General features: G+C 39.7%; 1 protein-coding gene across 2 annotated transcripts in view; it reads left to right on the top strand.

Annotated features, from left to right (window-relative positions):
* Positions 1–208: 208 nt before the first annotated feature.
* LOC133630931 (voltage-gated potassium channel subunit beta-1-like) overlaps positions 209–21990 on the top strand; it is a 137299-nt gene continuing 115517 nt past the window's right edge. The window contains exon 1 of one of the 2 annotated variants that reach the window (XM_062022788.1): positions 209–280. The gene's annotated coding sequence lies outside the window, so the exon portion shown is untranslated. The remainder of the gene's footprint in view (positions 281–21990) is intronic. The other variant, XM_062022787.1, reaches the window with a different exon arrangement.

Raw genomic sequence — 21990 nt, 5'->3', positions numbered from 1 at the left:
TATTAATTAATTGGTAAATTCCTCTGTAAAATAAGTATTTGGTCACCTACAAACAAGCAAGATTTCTGGCTTTCACAGACCTGTAACTTCTTCTTTCAGAGGCTCCTCTGTCCTCCACTCGTTACCTGTATTAATGGCACCTGTTTGGCCTGGTTACCAGTACAAAAGACACCTGTCCACAACCTCAAACAGTCACACTCCAAACACCACTGTGGCCAAGACCAAAGAGCTGTCAACATTGTAGACCTGCACAAGGCTGGGAAGACTGAATCTGCAATTGGTAAGCAGCTTGGTGTGAAGAAATCAACTGTGGGAGCAATTATTAGAAAATGGAAGACATACAAGCGATGTTCCCTCTAATTGTTCATGTGTCTGAGCAAACACAAAAACTCCCTGAGCATTCAGTGGAGCACATATGAGCAACATCACACGTGGCAATACCAGCAGCACACCTGTCTCAAACCAATCTTTTATAATAACACTTAAATGAGGGGAGTCATTTTCATGAGATTATTTTGTAATATTAGTGATTTTGCCCACTTGTAATGAAAATAAAAGAAATCTTGTTTTTCATAAGCTATGGATTAGTATTGTACAATATGTCTGGGTGGGGGTCCTGCTTTGGACATCATTTGTACCCCTTTCAGAGATCACATTTAGTTCCCCTTAAACATCCTCATGTTGCACAATGAAATGTAAGCATAGGATGAAGTGTGCATTCCTGTAACTTTCTCTAGTAACAGCATTCCATGATTAATATCAATAAATTAACATTAATAATAAATGACAGTAGAATAAGCACACGTATGACTGAGGAGTCATAGTGTAACTTTGTGTGGTGTTTGAGTTGTCCGACTTTTTGTGTGGCCATAAACGCACCAGTGGTTTAGTGGTATGTGTGTTGCTGACAGATGACAAGTTGGTTTTGGCCTGGTTTGTACGGCAGAAAATGACTAGATTTTCGAGATAGAAGTTTTTTACTCATGTTTTTGGTGTGGTTGTGGCCGAATATAAACAGTTTTGCTCAATAAAGTGATCAATATAATTCCTGTCCTCGAAGCATCTCGATAGACGTTACAATAATTGTTGATGAACACCGTTAGGGCCGCTTGTTGTCACTGTCACTCAGAGTTGCATTGCAAAATTACACAGAATAATTGTGTTTGTTTTGTTTAGAATTCAGATGGGATTTGATTTGGTGCGCGGCATATATTTGCTGTGCGCAGAGGACGCTTGAGCAGTGCGCAATTGCGCAGGCGCGCACCTTAGAGGGAACGTTGCATACAAGTCCACTGATAATCTACTTTGATCTGAGGCTCCACGCAAGATCTCACCCGTGGGGTCAAAATGATTACAAAAATCCTAGAATCACACGGGGGGACCTAGTGAATGACCTGCAGAGAGCTGGGACCAAAGTAACAAAGGTTAGCATCAGTAGCACACTACACCGCCAAGGACTCAAATCCTGCAGTGCCAGACAGTACATGTCCAGGCCCGTCTGAAGTTTGCCAGACAGCATTGGGATGATCCAGAAGAGTATTGGGAGAATGTCACATGGTCAGATGATAACCATAGAGCAGGGTTATTCACCAGGTGGCCTGTGAGTTCAGTTGAAAAAAAACATATGAACTTAAAACCCTTACTTTTTTTGCAGCAGATTCTTAAAAACACGAGTGCTGTCATATAGATGATCTTTGACTAGCTTTTTTGCAGAAGGCAGAGCATACCTGTAACTCGGACCAAATCATTTGACCAAAATCAAGTGTCTACTGTTGAGGACGCAGGTTTTCAGGAATATACAAATTAAGACTAATAGTTTTATTTCTTCGGTCCTTAGATTCCTGGAAATGTGGCTCCCGAAACCGTCTCAGTCATGCGGCTCTTTAGCGCCACCCTAGTTGTCTCCCTGCACCTCTTTCAGAGATGTGTGAAAATGAAAAAAGATGAGGAAAAAAACAAGTTTTGTTTGAATACATTTTCTGTAGGAAGACAACATGACACAAACGTTCCTAATTGTTAGAAATCCCACTGTTTATGTTATACATGCTTCACTGATCAGAGTATTTGGAGAGTGCCGTTTTGTCCTACTAATTTCAGCAATTCTTGAACTCATTGTAGTTTGTTTACATGTACAACTTTCTCCAATGCTGCCACAGAAAGACATGTTTTATGCCACTTCTTCTTTGTCTCATTTTGTCCACCAAACTTTTTATGTTGTGCGTGAATGCACAATGGTGAGCTTTGTTGATGTTATTGACTTGTGTGGAGTGCTAATCAGGCATACCGTATTTCCTTGAATTGCTGCCGGGAATATAGTATGCGCTTGCCTAGAATTATTGCCGGGTCAAACTCGTTTCCCAAAATAATTAGCGCATGCTTAGCATTACCGCCGGCTCAGGACTAACGCTTCGTTTCGCAAAATATTATTTTTATTAGCGCATGTCTAGAATCTACGCAGGTTCAAACTCGTTTCGCAAAATAATTAGCATATAACTAGAATTTCTGCCGGGTCAAACTCGTCACGTCACGAGTGACACTTCACCTGTCATCATTTTCAAAATGGAGGAGGCTGATTTCAACAATTTGAAATCACATGAAGGGAAGAAGATTAAGAGTTATTCAGTAGGATTTAAGGTCCAAGCTATCGAATATGCTAAAAAGAACAGTAAGCAGCTATGTTTTATTAATATACCGTAGCTGCATGTGTCAAATATGAGTCATTAAATGACTTCCGCCTCCTGGTGGTAGAGGGTGCTAGTGATCCTTCTTGCGACTACCGGTACTTGGCTGCAGAAGAAGAAGTGACAACAAGCAGCAACAGCTTTAGCAACGATCGTTTATTTTTTCCTCTCGCTTGCACTTTTAACATGGAGGATTACATATCTAAAATAAAACAGTTTTCTAAACTGGACTTTCAGTCAAAACAGGCGGTAATAATTAAAGGAAGATCTCCATCAAGACAGAGAGACTTTTAAAACTGAAGAAAGAAAAGGAAGACTTCTATAAACAAGTTATCGATGCTTTTGTTCAGAAGCAGCTGCGCATGGACTTCATTTATAAGTAAAGGTAAGACCATAATAACGTTTTTTTTATTAAATGTGCTTTTCATGATGGTATCCTTACATCACACTCAAAGCGCAGGCCTAAATTTACCTCATGCCTTTGGTAAGCGCCGGAGTAAGAAGAGGTTTTAAATTAATTACCGCCCCGGCGCCAATTAAAGGAAATATGGTGTTTGGTCAGTGCATAACTGCAAGCTTATCGATGCTAACATGCTATTTCGGCTAGCTGTATGTACATATTGCATCATTATGCGTCGTTTATAGGTATATTTGAGCTCATTTAATTTCCTTAATGTTCTCTGTGTATTTAATTTATACTTGCATGTCTCATGACACATTATCTGTATGTAATATTGGCTGCATTTCTAATAGTTGTTTGTGTGCCATGTTGTTCCAGACCACAGCAAACGTTACCCAGCTCGCAAAGTTTGTAATAAATCCATTAGAAGAAGACAGCCTGCCGTTTCCTTTAACTTGGACACACACATCTATACCTTTTGGCCATTCTAAGTCAGTCATTTCCAGAAGTTATCGCATCCTGTGAGAAGCTTACGTTTTACTAATGATTTTCAATGTTGCAAAAATGTGTAGAATGAAAATTCAAATGCAACATTTCTGTCAATGAAGATTTGCATCAGCCTTTGATATTAGGCTAATATAGCTAATATAGACACCTACATCATGACTTCATTATGACACTTTTATAAAACTTTAGATTTTTTGCGGCTCCAGACAGATTTTTTTATTTTTTATTTTTTGTCAATATGGTTCTTTCAACATTTTGGGTTGCCGACCCTTAATCGAGGTGAATATCCCTGCCATAGAGGCTGCGACGGGGGAAATGGTTCGGACCATATGAGCAACACAATAACATACATATATCTTCATTATGTAAATTGATTTTACCAGCCATCTGTGTTGGCCCTGCGATGAGATGGCGACTTGCCCAGGGTGGACCCCACCTTCCGCCCGAATGCAGCTGAGATAGTCTCCAGCACCCCTCGTGACCCTGAAAGAGACAAGTGGAAGTAATGGATGGATGGATTTTACCAGGCAGATACTAACGTAAATGGCATGTGGAGCAAAATAAATCGGTGAGTAGTTGTACTTTTTCTGTGGGAATGATTGTTATACAATGTGCACGTCATTCCAAACCTATAGTGCTGTGTTTGAAGATGCACCAGCATGAATAAACATATTCAAGAACAGTGATTCTCAAACGGTGGTACGTGGGCTGTATCTAGTGGTACGTCATTTCAATATTCAAACACAGTGTGACTGTTTAAAGGTGCCATATGTAGTAATGTGGCCAGAAATGGTACTGTAATCACGGTCAAAATTCTGTAGTCCCCTCCCTCTCTCCATGACTGAGGTTGCCAGATACAAATCCGACTCCAAGGAACTTCAAATGGCAATCGACGAGTCCTGCGCTGTAGGTTTCTCTTGTTTATGCTTCCTGCAAGATTGCTTACTAAGTAGTTATGCCACATTTTACTGATGTCCATTAGCCAAATGTATGTATTATAGCAATATTATAGTCGGGAGTTGGGACAGATTGTTGGCATTACCCTGCTAAAATCTCTAGTTTGACCGCACGGACCACCATCTAAATAATTATAAATAAAAATATATAATATATTATATATTACATAGGCCTACTTTGATGGCAAGCTAAGGCCAACAGTAAAATGACCGCCACATTTCGTTCAGCATAACCCCATGTTGCATCCAACTTGACGCACTGCATTCTCTTCCATGTACCCACATCACCATCACCATCTTTCAGTGCAGAGTGCCATTCTATGAGCCAACCCACATTATGCAAACACCACGTTACGCATAAATCATATAGCCTACTAGCATGTCAATACACAGAGTAGAAAATCATTACATGTGACGCATAATATTGTGCCAAACAAATACCACCCCATATGTGTTTGATGCACATACAGTATATTACCAGTTACCACAATTAGCAGTGCTAATGTTGGAACCCATTTCTTCAGCGTATTAGCATATTGAGAAGGAAATAGGCACTGACACTATCCATATCCACATAGGTTTTATTTGTCCAAAATATATGTTGCCCTGTCAGTTTGGTCATACAGGCTAACGGCATTTATTTCCCCCGTTAGCCTGTATGTCCATGTGTCATTGACCGGGCTAGCATGCTAAGCATTACACTAGGAGTTAAGCACCATCACACTAAGCATTGGTTGCAGGAACATACTATCTTTGTTAGACAAGATCATAGACTGTATTGGACAATATAGTTGACATACCAAATGTCCATTTCCATCTATTACAAGTAATAAGAAAACGTCAATGCCTGACTTACCTACCAAGGAGGAAATGAGCAAGTTTGGCGTCAAATGAAAAAAATCTTCTCCGCCTTCAATGGTCTCCATCTTTCAAAGGCATCCCCGATACAAATCCTGGTTTTGTTCCTGGTTTTGTCATGAATAAGTTGAGAATGGTAACTTTTAGATGTACTAAGGTCTGACATGTTTAGTAACTTTACCAGTGCCAGTTGCTAGACGAAGATTGTTTGGTGTAACTGGCAACCTGGATGTAACACTCACTGACTTTCTAATTGGTGGAGGGTGGGGCAGGGCATCGAAATGAAAACAGTAACAATATTTTGGGTTTGTAAATCTAATTTCGAAATGACCTTTTTCCGGCTGAACTACTGTTATCAGTTATAGAAGTATTGGAAAAGACCAGGATTTATTATTGCCTTTTGACATATCAGGGCCATTTAATTACTTGACATGAAAGTATTACATATGGCTCCTTTTAAACTGTGTGATGTTACAGTGGCCAACAAAAATAAATGTACTTTTAAAGTAAAACCTCCTGCCTTGTTTTTTAATGAATACTTAGGCCTACTATGCTACTGTATTGTAATGTTGGTCATTATGTGTGGTAAAAGTGTTTTCTGAGGTGGTACTAGGTGAAAAAAACCCACTGGTCTAGACCGGGGGGGTCAAACTTGTTTCCATTGAGGGCCACATTGCAGTTTGGCTGTCCTCAGAGGGCCGGCAGCTTATAACATTAATAAAAGAAACATACATGTATAAGGATTAGCCGCATGATATTGTCACACCATTACCTATGCACTTGATTAGTGAATGTATATTTTACCTACACTGTAAGAAAAAAAAATTTGCAGCCAAAAAAATGGCAGAATTTTACCATAAAATTTACAGTAAATTGGTCACTCTATTTTACTGTAAAATTCTGGTGATTGAGCTGCCATTTTTTTGTTAGTTTTTTTGCATAAAAAATATTGTTGCTGTTTTCACAGTGTATTATTGTAAATGTAAAAATGGTACCATATTTTTTTTATTATGGTAGGATTCTGAAGACCGAGCTGTTTTAAAAAATATATATATATTGTCATGTTTACAGTGTACAATTTGATGGATGACTTGCTCTGAAATCATAAGGCTAAGTAGATATTTCAGTATGTTTTTACCTCAAAAATGTTTTGAATGTATGATAATATAATATCTGTTGCATTATTAGATAGGTCAAGTTTAAAAGATATATAACTGCATGCAGTACATGTCTTTTTTTATGTCAAAATTTAAAAAAAGAAAGAGAGATGAACTACTTTATTGATGCATATTATATACAGGCTTCACGGGCCATTCAAAATGATGTGGCGGGCCAGATCTGGCCCCCGGGCCCGAGTTTGACACCTGTGTTCTAGACCAGGGGTCCCCAACCTTTTTTCCACCAGGGACCGGTTTAATGTATGCATTATTTTCACGAACCGGCTTTCCATGTGTGGCAGATAAAAACAGCAAAGAAAATGAGTCAAATCAACTCACGATAACGCTGAAGTTGTGGGAGCCCTCTGTGTGTTTCTTTGCGAAGAGATGGTCCCCCGCGTGTTGATGGCGTATAATGTATACCCGGGGCCCAGTGTTTGGCCGCGAGCGCCCCCAAGAATGTAATGTTTTTCAGCTGTGGTCCGTATAGGCAGCAGCGGTAGTCAGCTGTAATACACTTTTCCACCACTTGTGGCAGTAATGACTATATAAAACAAACAGCAGAAGTCTGGTGCTAATGTCATTGCGAAATTTCTTTTAAGCGCTAAAATTATGACTAAAGTGGTGAAGCTGTATTTTCATTTGCACTTTAACTTTATTGATAGTTTAGTTAAGAAACATATGTATTACTAATTTAGCTTATTATTTTAGCACAACATATTGTATGTGAATTTATTGTTTATTTGCTTAGTACCTTTCAGCCTGACCTGAAGTGCTGATATCAACCAAACCTAACCCCCCCCCCCCCCCCCCCCCCCCGCCCCAACCCTCTCCACATCCCACCACCCGGACTGTAAATAATGTAAATAATTCAATGTATATACTCTGATGATTAACTTATGTGATGACTGTATTATGCTGACAGTATATATTTCTACCATGAATTGATTAACGTGGACCACGACTTAAACAAGTTGAAAAACGTATTCGGGTGTTACCATTTAGTGGTCAATTGTACGGAATATGTACTGTACTGTGCAATCTACTAATAAAAGTCTCAATCAATCAATCAAACCTAACCTTGAGGTTTATTTGTTAAATTGATAATATAATCTTTCTGATTAACACATGCTTTTATGTCATTTGACAAGGTCGCAAACTAAGTAGGTTAGATATAATTATTGAATAGGATCAAAATCAAGAGTATGATTACTAATTCAGTGTTAATATTGGAGTGGTCCCCGGACTCCTGTATAGGAAAAGTTGTGTCCTGAGGTCAAAAAGGTTAAGAACCCCTGCTATATACAATGACTCTGCAGGGCACTGCAGATGGATATTAGCCTTTGGCTACAATCTGGCACATTAACATTTGATATGTCCATTAATGTGCTTTGTCCCATGTACTGTAACAAAGTAGTTGTAATATACATCTATAAACAAGCTTATCAGTGTGTTTAGTGGGACAGGTGAAAGTTCAGTCGGTGGAAAGGCGGTAGTTTATAAATTAAATTTTTCTGTGCGGCCCGGTAGCAAATGTGTCACGGACCGGTACCGGTCCCTTGACCGGTGGTTGGGGACCACTGACCATCCAAAAGAGTGTGCTGTCAGCCTGAGAGCCACTGATCCACGCACTGTGTGAGCGTTTTAGGACAGCCAGCATTAAGCCTTTTGAACCCGAAAGGGGTGCACACTGCCGGCTGTCCCATCCAGGCGGGTGGGCATGGACCAATGTTGCACCCTAAAAACCCCAGCAGCTGTCCTCTGGCAGGCTGCAGAGACAGAGGACAAAGAAGGACGGCTGGAGGAGCTTTTGCATGTACTTTGATTCAGGTGACCTGCGCCATGATGCTCTTCAGGTACGTCTTGCCTTCATTAAATCTTCAATTTTACATGGTTTGAATTTTTCTGAATAAATGGGGATTAGCGGTCCTCGTAGATTCCTTCTCAGTGCCATCGTTCCCCCTCCATCGTAAGACTTGTTTTAAAGGGAAAACAGATTTAGTGGCAGCTATGGAGTGGATTTGAATAAGTAATGAGGCATCTCACTGAACATATGTTTGTTTGCAGTTATGATTGAATACATCAATAAATAGGATTGTGTTTATCTCTATTTGCAATGTTGTCCCTGAAATGTTTATTTTTGTGGGATTTGTGACTGTAGAGTAGTTAGTTATGCATCCATTTATTTTTCGAATGGGTGTGTGCCTGCTTGAAAACGGAACAATGATTGCAGCACTGTTGACTGTACATCCTAAATGATCCTCCAGCGAGCAATGCACCTTTTTAGAAATCCTGCCTTATTTTGTAGGGCTCAATACTTCCACAATTACATAAAATGCATATTTGCCTGTAAATGTGTCTAACCGTGACAATATACCAAGTTTCTGCCTATGCTATGCTAATCAAAGCTAATAGCTAACTATTGTTTAATTTGTAGAAACATAGTTCATACTTAAATGGCAAGACTATTGGAAATAAAACAGTATTTACTGGCTTTAATCATTTGACTGTGGAATTAGTTAGCTGTTGTGACAATTCTCACACAGTAGTTTGAGGCTTTTATGCTATGCTATGCTAATTAACGTTGTTCACTCCTAATGTTTGAATTATCCAGCCAAATGCCAGCTAAGTTTATATGCTAAGCTAACACGTGTTGCCTTTTATGTCACAGTTTACATCTACACGATAACATGATTGACAGAAATACTCAATTAAACAAAAATAATTGATTTTAGTAGTTTTCAGCACTTCTTTGAAGTAGCTAGCCATATTAGCTTAGTCTTGTTTTTTCTGTTTTTATATATATGCTATGCTAAGAAAATCAAAGCTAATAGCTAACTATTGTTTGTTTAATTTGTGGAAACATAGTTAATACCTAAAATGGCAAGACTATTGGAAATAAAACAGTATTTACTGGGTTAACCATTTGACTGTGGAATTAGTTAGCTGTTGTAACAATTCTCACACAGTAGTAGTAGTAGTAGTTTGAGGCTTTTATGCTATGCTATGCTAATTAACGTTGTTCACTCCTAATTGCAGCTAAATCTATATGCTAAGTTAACACGTGCTGCCTTTAATGTCACAGTTTGTATCTGCATCTAAATTTTTAGATTTTAGTATAGTTTTCGGCACTTCTTTGAATTAGCTAGCCATATTAGCAATTTTAGTCTTGGTCTTTTTTTCTTCTTTTTTTTATATGCCATGCTAAGATACGCAAGCTAACTATTGTGTGTTTAATTTGTAGAAACTTAGTTAATACCTAAATGGCAAGACTATTGGAAATAAGAGTATTGTTGTTCACTCCAAAAGTTTGAATTATCAAGCCAAATTCCAGCTAAGTCTACATGCTAAGCTAACATGTGCTGCCTTTTAATGTCACAGTTTACATCTGCATGATAACATGATTGACGGAAATACTCAAATAAAAATAATTATTTGATTTTTGCATAGTTTTCAGCACTTCTATGAATTAGCTAGCCATATTAGCAATTTTAGCCTTGGTCTTTTTTTGGGGTTGTTCTATGCTATGCTAAGATAATAAAAGCTAATAGCTAACTATTGTTTAATTTGTGGAATCATAGTTAATACCTAACTGGCAAGACTTTTGGAAATACAACAGTATTAAATCACATGACTGTGGATTTGTGGAATTAGTTAGCTGTTGAAACAATTTTCACACAGTAGTTTGAGGCTTTTATGCTATGCTATGCTAATTAATGTTGTTCAGTCCTAATGTTTGAATTATCCAGCCTAATTCCAGCTAAGTCTACATGCTAAGCTAACACGTGCTGCCTTTTAATGTCACAGTTTATCTGCATGATAACATGATTGACAAAAATACTCAAACAGAAATAATTATTTGATTTTAGTAATTTTCAGCACTTCTTTAAAGTAGCTAACCAAATTAGCAATATGTCACAGTTCATCTGCATGATAACATGATTGACAGAAATACTCAAACAGAAATAATTATTTGATTTTAGTAATTTTCAGCACTTCTTTAAAGTAGCTAGCCAAATTAGCAATTTTAGCCTTGGTCTTGTTTTTTTTCTATGCTATGCCAACCACTACTGCCTGAAATGTTCACAATCATGTTTGATTTCTTTAGACTGATACTACTAAAAATAACAAGTAGGAATTGGTCTATTTAGGTATTTTTAGGAATACAATGACTTTTATAAGCAGCAAGGATTAAAGAATTAAAGGGGAACTGCACACTTTTTTAAAAATTTTGTCCATTCACCATAATTATGAGAGACAAGAACAGAAATTTATTTTTTTTAATGCAGTCTAACTCCTAAATAAAAGTCTGCTTATGTTGGAGTCGATGGGAGGTCCACTATTTTGCGCATAAAGCCCTCTAAATGACCTTCCAAAAACCGCCAACGATCCTCCATTTCCATTTCGTGACTTGAATATTAACCAAGTATTAGTGATACTGTTATTATAAGCGCTAACATAGACAAACTATTTATAACGGCGCCGTGATCACAGACAGCTAACTAGCTTGTGCTGCTATACTGACATCATCGGCTGGTGAGCTGATTCTTGCCTCAGAACTTCCATCCATTCATCCATCTTCAACCGCGTATCTGGAATCGGGTTGTGGGGACAACAGCTCCAGCAGAGACCCCCAGACTTCCCTCTCCAGAGCAACATTAGCAACTTCCTCCTGGGGAATCCCGAAGCGTTCCCAGGCCAGAGAGGAGATGTAATCCCCCCCATCTGATCCTTGGCCTGCCGCGGGGTCTCCTCCCAGTGGGACGTGCAACGAGGACCTCCCTAGGGAGAACCACCTAAGCTGGTTCCTTTACAAGCAAAGGAGCAGCGGCTCTACTCCGAGTCTCTCTCGGGAGACTGAACTTCTCACCCTATCTCTAAGGGAGATACCAGCCACCCTTCTGAGGGAACTCATTTCGGCCGCTTGTATTCGCGATCTTATTCTTCGGTCATGACCCACACTTCATGACCATAAGTGAGAGTAGGAATGTAGATAGCTCAGTAGACCGAGAGCTTTGCCTTCTGGCTCGGCTCTCGTTTCGTCACAACAGTGCGGCAGAGAGACTGCGATACTACTCCAGCTGCTCATATTATCCGGCTGATTTCCTTCTCCACCTTTCCCTCACTCGTGAACAAGACCCCGAGATACTTAAACTCCTCCACCTGGAACAGAGTCTCGCTCTCTACCTGGACTGTACAAACCATCGGTTTCCTGCTGAGAACCAGGGCCTCAGAATTGGAGATGCTGATCCTCATTCCAGCCGCTTAACACTCGGCTGCGAACCGATCCAGTGAGAGCTGAAGGTCACAAACCGAAAGTGCCATCAGGACCACATCATCTGCAAAAAGCAGTGACGCAACCTTTAGCCCCCCGAGACGTATACCCTCTCCGCCATGGTCACGACTCTGCCTAGAAATCCTGTCCATGAAAATCACAAACAGGATAGGTGACAGAGCGCAGCCCTGGCGGAGACCAACCTCCACTGGAAACGGATCAGACTTACATCCAAGCACCCGGACACAACTCTCGCTTTGGTTGTACAGAGATTGGATGGCCCTCCGCAGGGTTCCCCTCACCCCGTACTCCCTCAGCACCTCCCACAAGATCTCCCTTGGGACGCGGTCAGACGCCTTCTCCAAATCCACAAAGCACATGTAGACTGGATAGGCATACTCCCAAGCCTTCTCCAGGATTTCTGCAAGAGTAAAGAACTGGTCAGTTGTTCCACGACCAGGACAGAATCCACATTGCTCCTCTTGAATCCGAGGTTCGACTATTGGCCGGACCCTCCTTTCCAGTACCTTGGCGTGAACTTTCCCAGGGAGGCTGAGTAGTGTGATACCCCTGTAATTAGCACACACCCTCTGGTCCCCCTTTTTGAATAGGGGAACCACCACCCCAGTCTGCCACTCCCTCGGCACTGTCCCAGACTTCCACGCAATGTTGAAAAGGCGTATCAACCAAGACAGCCCCTCAACACCCAGAGCCTTCAGCATTTTTGGACTTGTGCAAGTTTATTTTATATCCTAAATAATGTCTCTCACCTTCATAATAGAAGTACGAGGACATAATGTGACACGTTGGTCAACTTTGACAGCCAATTTAGACCCAGAAATGACGAGGAAGACCCAAAAAGACACCTGGTTCCACTCCCCTATTTTCTTTGCGAGGATTATGAGTCATTCTTCATCTAAACGGGGATATATGAACATCCCAGTAGTCGGCATCCCAGTGAGAGCAGACATTGTACAGTAAGTGGTGTTTTACTATCTTTTTTGGCTCTCATGAAGTCTGCAGTGAGTAATAATCAGTGATGTTAAAGGAAAAAGCAAACGTCCTGAAGTTTGTAAAATGAATGCACCGCCGTATGCTTAAAAGGACAAATATAAATATGACATGTTATGAATGTGCCTGTAACTACATTACATTTATACTTACATCATGTGTATACAACCTTGATGGAAGTGTTTGGTTTTTTTAAGTGCTAAATTGGCAGAATAGAGCGACACCCATAAGCTGCATTGTAAGCGGACTCGTGCTCGCATTTATTTACTCGTCAGAATGCAAAACAAGAGAAAAACATGTGTTCTTGTCTTACATAAGGATTGTGTATCGGTATGCAAAATTCCAAAAAAGTTCAGTTCCCCTTTTAAAAGGAAGGAGAAAAACTTATTCATCAAGAAGGAAGGAAAGTCTGCCTGGTAATAAAACTTATAAATATTTTATTTGACACAAAGTTAATTGTACTGCAAGAAAAAAAAAGTGGTTTGGCCGATAAACAGCTAGCTAGTTTTGCAATTTTCAGCCTTTATTGGTTCTTTATGCTATGCTAAGCTAATCAACACCAGTGCCATATTTTATGATTTTTTTTCTTCACTTATTTATGTCCGAATGAAAAAATATAAAAACATATATTTAAATATAGTATATATTTATTATTTAAATGTTGCTGTGGCTTGAACTCCTGTTTGAATTAGCGAGCCAAGTTCAAATTTAGCCTAAGCTAAGCTAACCTGTGCTGCCTATACCATCCCATTTTAGTTGTGTATGATAACAAACAATAAATATTAAATTCATCATATTTCATAGATGTTTAATTCAAACACATATTTGAAGTAGTTAGCCTTTGTGCCTGCAACTTTCACAACAACAACAACTTTGACCATGAATTGATTAACGTGGACCCCGACTTAAACAAGTTGAAAAACGTATTCGGGTGTTACCATTTAGTGGTCAATTGTACGAAATATGTACTGTACTGTGCAATCTATTAATAAAAGTTTCAATCAATCAATCAATCAATGTCATCTGTTGAGTAATACAGACAAGGTTTTATAAATAAAGAAGATTAAATAAATCCTCAAGCAAATGTTTACAAAATATTATACTTGACACAAAGTTATTTGTATAGAATCACTGATGATGTGTCCAGGTTGCACCGTAAGGTGTATTATGAAACCGATCCAGTATGGCATCGCCATTGACTTCCAGGAAGAGGCTGGATGACAACCTCGAAAGAGTGGTGACAACTGGAGAGACAGTTGACAGCCCGGAAAGACGGCAACCGGAACAGGGAGGGGTAGCATCCCAAGCTGCCGCTCCTGCAAGGGAGGACCCATATAACGCTGCGAAAAAACCTGAAGACACATAAGATCAAGATAGGCTGCCTGAGGAAACCCGTGGTGCGACGCACAGGGCCAGTACCTTGTACGGCCCTGATGAGACGGAGGAGGACCCAGGCCCGGACATTCTCCACAGTGCCTGGAACCTCCAAGTACCACCGGCGCAACCCCGGGGCAGACCGTCGGAGGGGGGACGCGTGGCGTGGAGCGCTACCTGGACACAAGTCGAGGGACTGATCACTAGTGTTGTGTCGTTCGCGAACGATTCGTTCAAAAGAACGAATCTTTTGAGTGAACGTACTGAACCGAATCACTTCATGAACTGATTCGTTCCTTTCTCAGTTCAGTTGAGCTCCGCCGCGACCATGCCGGTATGAGTGGAACTGGCGCATTCTGTGACTCACTGAACCCTTGACGTCGGCGAACGTCGCAGCCAATGAGAGGGCAAGGGGAGGGACTGAGTGAACGATTCGTTCACCGCGGATTAACGACATGAATCACTCAGTGAACGACAACGCTCTCGCTCTCTGCTCTGCTTGGCCCAATGCCTCGAGTGATTCTCCCCCCGTCGCGGGGATATGTTTCATGCCATTGGCATCCGTTCTTCATTCATTCTCCAAGCTAACGGCTAATGTTGACTCAAGCCACATGAAAACAAAGACACGTCCCCATTATCTCAACACATAAAGTTAAAGAAAGTCCGTGCAGGCTGAGCAGCAGCGACGCGAGGGGGAGGGGCGGAGGGTAACGTGTAGGGCAGGCTGTTTTGAGAAGATTTAAAATAAAAAATAATAACTAATGTATGTACACATACATAGGCTATTATTTACACAGTTATTGTAACAAAAATAAATTTCTCCTTGGGGATCAATTCTGATTCATATTATTATTATTATTATTATTATCCATTCTACTGCAACTGTTGTTGTTGTTGTTGTTTAGTAGCTATCATCATCATTATAATAATGCTGATTTGCAATTAAACTGTACTGCTGCTGCAGAAGTGATTCGGTACACGTACTGAACTGCGGCCACAGTGTGGCGTTGTCAGTCACTGATTCTAGTGATTCGTACTGTCAAAAGAACTGCAGAAGTGATTCGGTACACGTACTGAACTGCGGCCAAAGTGTGGCGTTGTCAGTCACTGATTCTAGTGATTCGTACTGTCAAAAGAACTGCAGAAGTGATTCGGTACACGTACCGAACTGCGGCCACAGTGTGGCGTTGTCAGTCACTGATTCTAGTGATTCGTACAGTCAAAAGAACTGCAGAAGTGATTCGGTACACGTACTGAACTGCGGCCACAGTGTGGCGCTGTGTCAGTCACTGATTCTAGTGATTCGTACTGTCAAAAGAACTGCAGAAGTGATTCGGTACACGTACTGAACTGCGGCCAAAGTGTGGCGTTGTCAGTCACTGATTCTAGTGATTCGTACTGTCAAAAGAACTGCAGAAGTGATTCGGTACACGTACCGAACTGCGGCCACAGTGTGGCGTTGTCAGTCACTGATTCTAGTGATTCGTACAGTCAAAAGAACTGCAGAAGTGATTCGGTACACGTACTGAACTGCGGCCACAGTGTGGCGTTGTCAGTCACTGATTCTAGTGATTAGTACAGTCAAAAGAACTGCCGATCCCATGAAAACAAGCCACATGAAAACTGTTTTGAGAATATTTAAAATAAAAATAATAACGGATGTATGTACACATAGGCTATTATTTACACAGTTATTGTAACAAAAATACATTTCTCCTTGGGGATCAATTCTGATTCATATTATTATTATTATTATCCCTTCTACTGCAACTGTTGTTGTTGTTAGATTAACGCGAGTCCCTACGCAGTGCGCGAATGTCTGCACTGTACTGTCTGTACTACGCACGCCCCCCCCCTATTTTTTTTGGGGGGGGGGGGGGGGGGGGGATTCGGTGAACAAATTTTTTGAATTGATTCAGTACAGTCAAAAGAACTGCCGATCCCATCACTACTGATCACCCTCGGCTGGGTCGCCCGGGAGAGGGTGTTTGATTAAGACCCGAAACACCCTATGACCCCGGGAGAATCACTGATGATGTGTCCAGGTTGCACAGTAAGGTGTATTATGAAACCGATTGCAAGGATTAATATGTGCGGCTAATAAACGGCTAGCCTGTTTAACAATTTGGCCTTTTTTGTGTCTTTATGCTCTGTTAAGGTAACCACTGCTAACTGTATGTCACAATGTTGTAATATTTATACCCTGGGTTTGTGTTTACATGATCAGTTTACAAAAATAACATTGTCGGGATGATTTCTGGAATTTACTATAACTTTTGCTTTGGAATCTCTGAATCAACTGACTGGAACAGCAAAACAGGCTACTTTTGTAGTTTTTTATGCTACGTTAACCACTGTAATCCTCTTTATATCGCCATCCACATAACAATTGAAACATTCTGAGTATGTTTTTCAAACTCAAAGTTTTTGAATCTGTAGGAATTGACCTACATCTATTTTATTAACTGCCTTTATTGCACCACATTCTGCCTGGAGAGCATTTAGGCTGCAAACAAATCAAAGTGGTAAAAAAAACTCAACAGGCCCCAAACTCGAAGTCATTAATCTTGAAGTTGCAGGTGTGCGAGTGTTTAATCAATACTCAATAAAGGACGTAGCCTGCAGCGTTAAATGTGTGCGGGACACATCCCGATTTTCACTCAGCGTCACTCACGCAAAAGAAACAATTTTGCTTCTGCGGGCATGTTGGACACATAAGTCATAAAGATGTGATCTTTCATCACACAATAGGTAGTATTTATGACTTGTTTTGTTTTTCATTAGGTTTTACTTCTGCTGCTCGACGCAAAAACCCACACCACGACAACGTCATTTCCCCATTGTAGGATAGATAAAAGTCTATCCTATCCTCAAATTTCTAGGTAGAGTAGGGTTGTTTCGATACCAATATTTTGGTACCGGTACTTGGTATCATTACAGTGGATGTCAGGTGTAGATCCACCCATGGCATTTGTTTACATTGTGATGCCGGTGAGCTATTGTATCCTTCTACGGTGATTTTGTGTTAAATTAAAAATAATAATCTAATCACTCCAGTATTAATCATATATACACCGTATTTTCTGGACTATAAGAAACACTTAAAATCCTTTCATTTTCTCAAATCGACAGTGCGCCTTAAAACCCGGGTCGCCTAATGCACGGAATAATTCTGGTTGTGCTTACCGACCTCGAAGCAATTTTATTTGATACATGGTGAAATGATAAGTGTGACCAGTAGTCACACATAAGAGATACGTGTAGACTGCAATATGACGCCAGTAAACACCAAAACTTTAAATGTTCCATTGAGAACATAGAACATTACACATGGCACTCAAAAAGCTGTGAAGCCATACCGCTTGATGGATTGTCGGCGTGTTACGGCTACAGTAGTCAGACGTACTGTGCTTCAACATACAAGTATTACTATGGTGTGTGTATAAGGACTGCAAAATGGCACCCATTAGCAGACATATTGTCTGGCGTTTTGTTTCCCAATATTATGCAAAACCAACTTTTCTTACCTTTTGGTACCTGCTAATGTGCATTTGGGATCTGCATAAGTCCTGAAAATTTGTGCGCATCTGCCTTTGTAGTCCATGTCGACACCGTTGTCAATAAGTTTCTTCTTTTTCTCTATCTTGTTATGGGACATTCATCCTCTACTGTTGTCATTTCTAAAATAAAGTAGCGTAACATTCTAACTTATATCCGTCAGTAAACTCGCTATGGAAGCGCTAAAAACTACTGGTGTAGTGAGTTTAAATTATTGACCCAAGGAACTTTATTTATTAGAGAGTTTCGGTCTGACGGTTTTTCACGGGACTCATTTCCGGCGGATGAGGAGATGCTGCTCCGTTATTGATTGAAGTAAAGTCTGAATGTCATTAAAACAGTTAGCTCCATCTTTTGACACTTCTTCCACTCCCATCCTTGCACGCTACACCGCTACAACAAAGATGACGAGAGAAGACGCTGTCGAAGTGGAGGCGTGTAAATAAAACCGCCCACAAAACGGCGCATCCTGAAGCAACTGTCAGAAAGCGACTTGAAGATGATCTGTAAAACATCATCTTTGCAACATTTTGACCAAAGAACCACCATTACATGCTATGTAGACCACAAGGATGTCTTTTACGTTTAGAAAAAATCATATTACCCCTTTTAATGCACTTTATAATGCGGTGCGCCTTTTGTATGAAAATAGACCTGACGAGACCCGCTCATCGGCAGTGCGCCTTATAATCCGCCCTATGGTCCGAAAAATACGGTACTTATAGTACCATCTTGCTTGCTCTTCATCTGTGTGGAACATGTTTAGCCTCTTCCAGTGATTATAAAGTGGATTATTTACTTGAGGGAGTGGCAAATTCATAGGAATCAAAGTACAAAAAATTGGACAGTCCCGGAAGAATCTGAATGTTAGACCCAGCCATTTCCGATAAAATCTAATATTGATGAGTACTGTAAATAAGTACAGTACAGTAGCAGCCCACAGGACAACCTGCATGGCAATGATCTGCTGCAGTGGGACCAGCTTATGGAATTGGCAGTGAGAGAGATAGACGGAGCAAAGCCGGGGAAGAGATAACCGACACGTTCCGAGTGGGAACGCCAAGGAAAACCATTAAAGCTGGAAGTGATCCTGTGAGGAGAGAATGATGAGAATGCAGCATCGGCGACATCACACGCAGCTTTGGAAAGGCTTTCGCTCGCTTCTTCTCAACAGGAAGTTAGTGCTGATAAGTGGGAGAACTCTTTGAGACAGCCTGTAGAACTTTGAACAAACTAAATGCTCGTCATGTTTTTATCGAGGAAAGACATTTGGATTTTATTTAAAGGACGAGCTACAAAAGCATCGCAAAAATACAATTATGAGATTGTAAATTTTAAGTTTATAGAATACAATTTATTAATTGTATTATGATTTTTAAATGTTTTACCAAACTGTTACTAATATTTTCAATTTGGAAAAATATTGTTACGAATTTCTATCAAAAGAGTTAAAACGCAGAATCATCAGTGTCCAAAGTCACGCCTTTTTTTTGGTCCGAGCAATATTCTGAAAAACACAATCTGCACAAAAACCACTGTAGCAAAAAAAAAATTGGTAAAATGTTGCCGTAAAAAATACTTTCAATTTACAATAGTTTGATGAAAAAACACTGTAAATTTTACGATAAAAGTCTAGCAACCGAGCTGAATTTTTTTGTTTAACCTTAAAATGTAAAGATTTCAGCAATATTCTAACAAGAAAATCTACAAAAAAAAGTCTCATACAATGTTAAAACATGTGTAGATTGTACGGTGAAAAACCTGCAGTTCAGTCGGCAGAAATTAAAATAACAGTGGTACCGTTTAAGTAATTAAGTAATTCAGTGTGAAAACCACCGTAAATTTCACAGCCAAATTCTGAGGACTGAGCAAACATTTTGTTGTTGTTGTGGCTTTTGCAATCATGCTGTGGCTGAAAGCTGTTGTGTTGTGGCTTTATGTTGTTGTGTTGAGACTTGACGTTGTTGTGTTGAGAATTGATCAAAGATGCTCTTGTGTTGTGGTGTTTGCATTTGTCCTGGCTTTTGCAATCGTGCTGTGGCTGCAAGTTATGATATTGAAATGCCCGACTGTGGAGAAGGAGAGACAGTCGGAGATACTCTCTCTCAGACGCTTTCTTAACAAGCGGTAACAAACTCAGGGAGTCAAAACACACATTAAAAACACCTTGTTAACACACAGACACGTACAACTCTGGTGGGACTCGCACACGTCACACACAACAGCACCGTCTCTTAAAGGCACACAGACACACATGTCACAGATATTACACTATTGTCTTGTGGCATTTGCGTTTCTTATGACCTTTCTCCACCACCTTAGATATTGGTCATTTTTGTTTTGATCAATCAATCAAACGTTATTTATAAAGCGCTTTTCATACATAAAAGAGATGCAACGCAAAGTGCTTTACAAAGTTAAAAACAATACCCTGGTCACCTATATGCCCCATTATCACACACGGACACAGATACCAAACAAAAAAACACACACACACACACAACATACACACATATGTTACTATATGGACAAATGATTGCATGACTGAGTACAGAGGAGACATGTGAGTAAACACTATCACATCTGCACCAGGAGGTCATCAGACCATGGCCACCAGGACGGAAGCACGGATGATAACCCCTGAGGCAGATGGCTCATCTGAGGAACGTTGGAAAATAAAAAATAATAAAACTTGTAAAATAGTAAGAACCATGAGTATAGCTAAAGATTAAAGACATATGAAGATTAATAGAAAAAATAAAATGAACATACAGTAAATAAATAATAAATGAATATAACTAAGTAAAATCTTGCATAACTATTAGGATAAAAAGTAAAATACAAATGACTTCAATAAAATAATTGATATTAGGTAAAAGCCAAATCAAAAAGGTGGGTCTTAAGCCTGCTCTTAAAAACATGAACGTTCTCCGCAGCCCTGAGGTCCTCTGGCAAGATGTTCCATAATGGTGGAACGATGCCATCCCGTGACTTTGTGTCCTGACTTTGGGAATAATTATGAGATGAGTGCCGGAGGATCTCAGGGCCCGGGATGGTTCGTAGGGTAAAAGCAAATCTGAAAAATAAGAAGGCCCAATACCAGAAAAACATTTACAAACCATAAGAAGAACCTTAATATTGATCCCGAAACACATGGGGAGCTAATGCAGCGATTTTAAAACTGGTGTAATGTGAGCCCGCCTTCTGGTCTTCGTCAGGACACATGCCCCTGAATTTTGGAGTTATTGCTAAGGTGTAATAACCTTTTTAGGAAGACCAGAAAGCAGGGCATTACAATAATCTATACGACTTGTAATAAAAACATGCATTAGCGTCTCCGTGTTGCCCTGAGAGAGAATTGGGCAAACTGATGGGAAAACAGACTTAACATTTTCTTTTTTGTAAAAGTGCTAAACTTCATATAAAGTCCACCGTTCTTAAATCCAATGTTTTCCTTTTTGTAGTATCGATAAAATGTATCGATTTCCTTCAAAAACGATTGTGGATCAATACAGATCTCTTGGAAGGCAAACTTGTTGAGCACAGATCGATCTACTTGAAATTTAGGAATATAAATCAATGTATTGATCAATCGTTACACCCCTAGTGTATGTATTCAAATAAAATTACTATATTTCTATATGTAGCTGGAAAAAAGTTGACATACCCGATTTAAATCAATGTCGCACTATTTGGAATTTTACCAAATATCTCTGAAATAGCACACATCTTTATAAGATCCATCCATTTTATACCGCTTGTCCCAAGTAACAGATTTGGATAGAACCTAACTCTAAAAACCAATATAAACCCCGAAAAGTTTTTCTTTATTTCTTTGACTTTTCCCAATAATCAAAATGTACTTTCCAATCCAATCCACTTTAAGTAGCACATTGGCAGTTCATTGTTCCTCTTTGTAGGACTAAACGATATAAGAATACGTTTGTACCTGTGGCCATCACACGCTTAAATAAGGCTATCACATAGTGATTTTATTTATTTATTATGCCATGGCACTTTAATCACAATGATTGTATTGGTTTATTGGGTATTATATTTTATTGTTCTACAGTGTATACTGCTGATCCTTTGTGGATTTTTTAAAATGTTTTATGTTTTATATGATTTGTGTTTACTTGCTTCATTCTGTCTTGATGCTGAATTACAAATGTCTTCACAACTATTTAACCTTGACCATGACCATTTCAAAAAA

This window comes from Entelurus aequoreus, linkage group LG16 (genome assembly GCF_033978785.1).
Source record: "Entelurus aequoreus isolate RoL-2023_Sb linkage group LG16, RoL_Eaeq_v1.1, whole genome shotgun sequence".
Taxonomy (NCBI): Eukaryota; Metazoa; Chordata; class Actinopteri; order Syngnathiformes; family Syngnathidae; genus Entelurus; species Entelurus aequoreus.
Note: the sequence above shows the minus strand (reverse complement) of the source record. Positions and strands in the feature narration are given on the sequence as shown.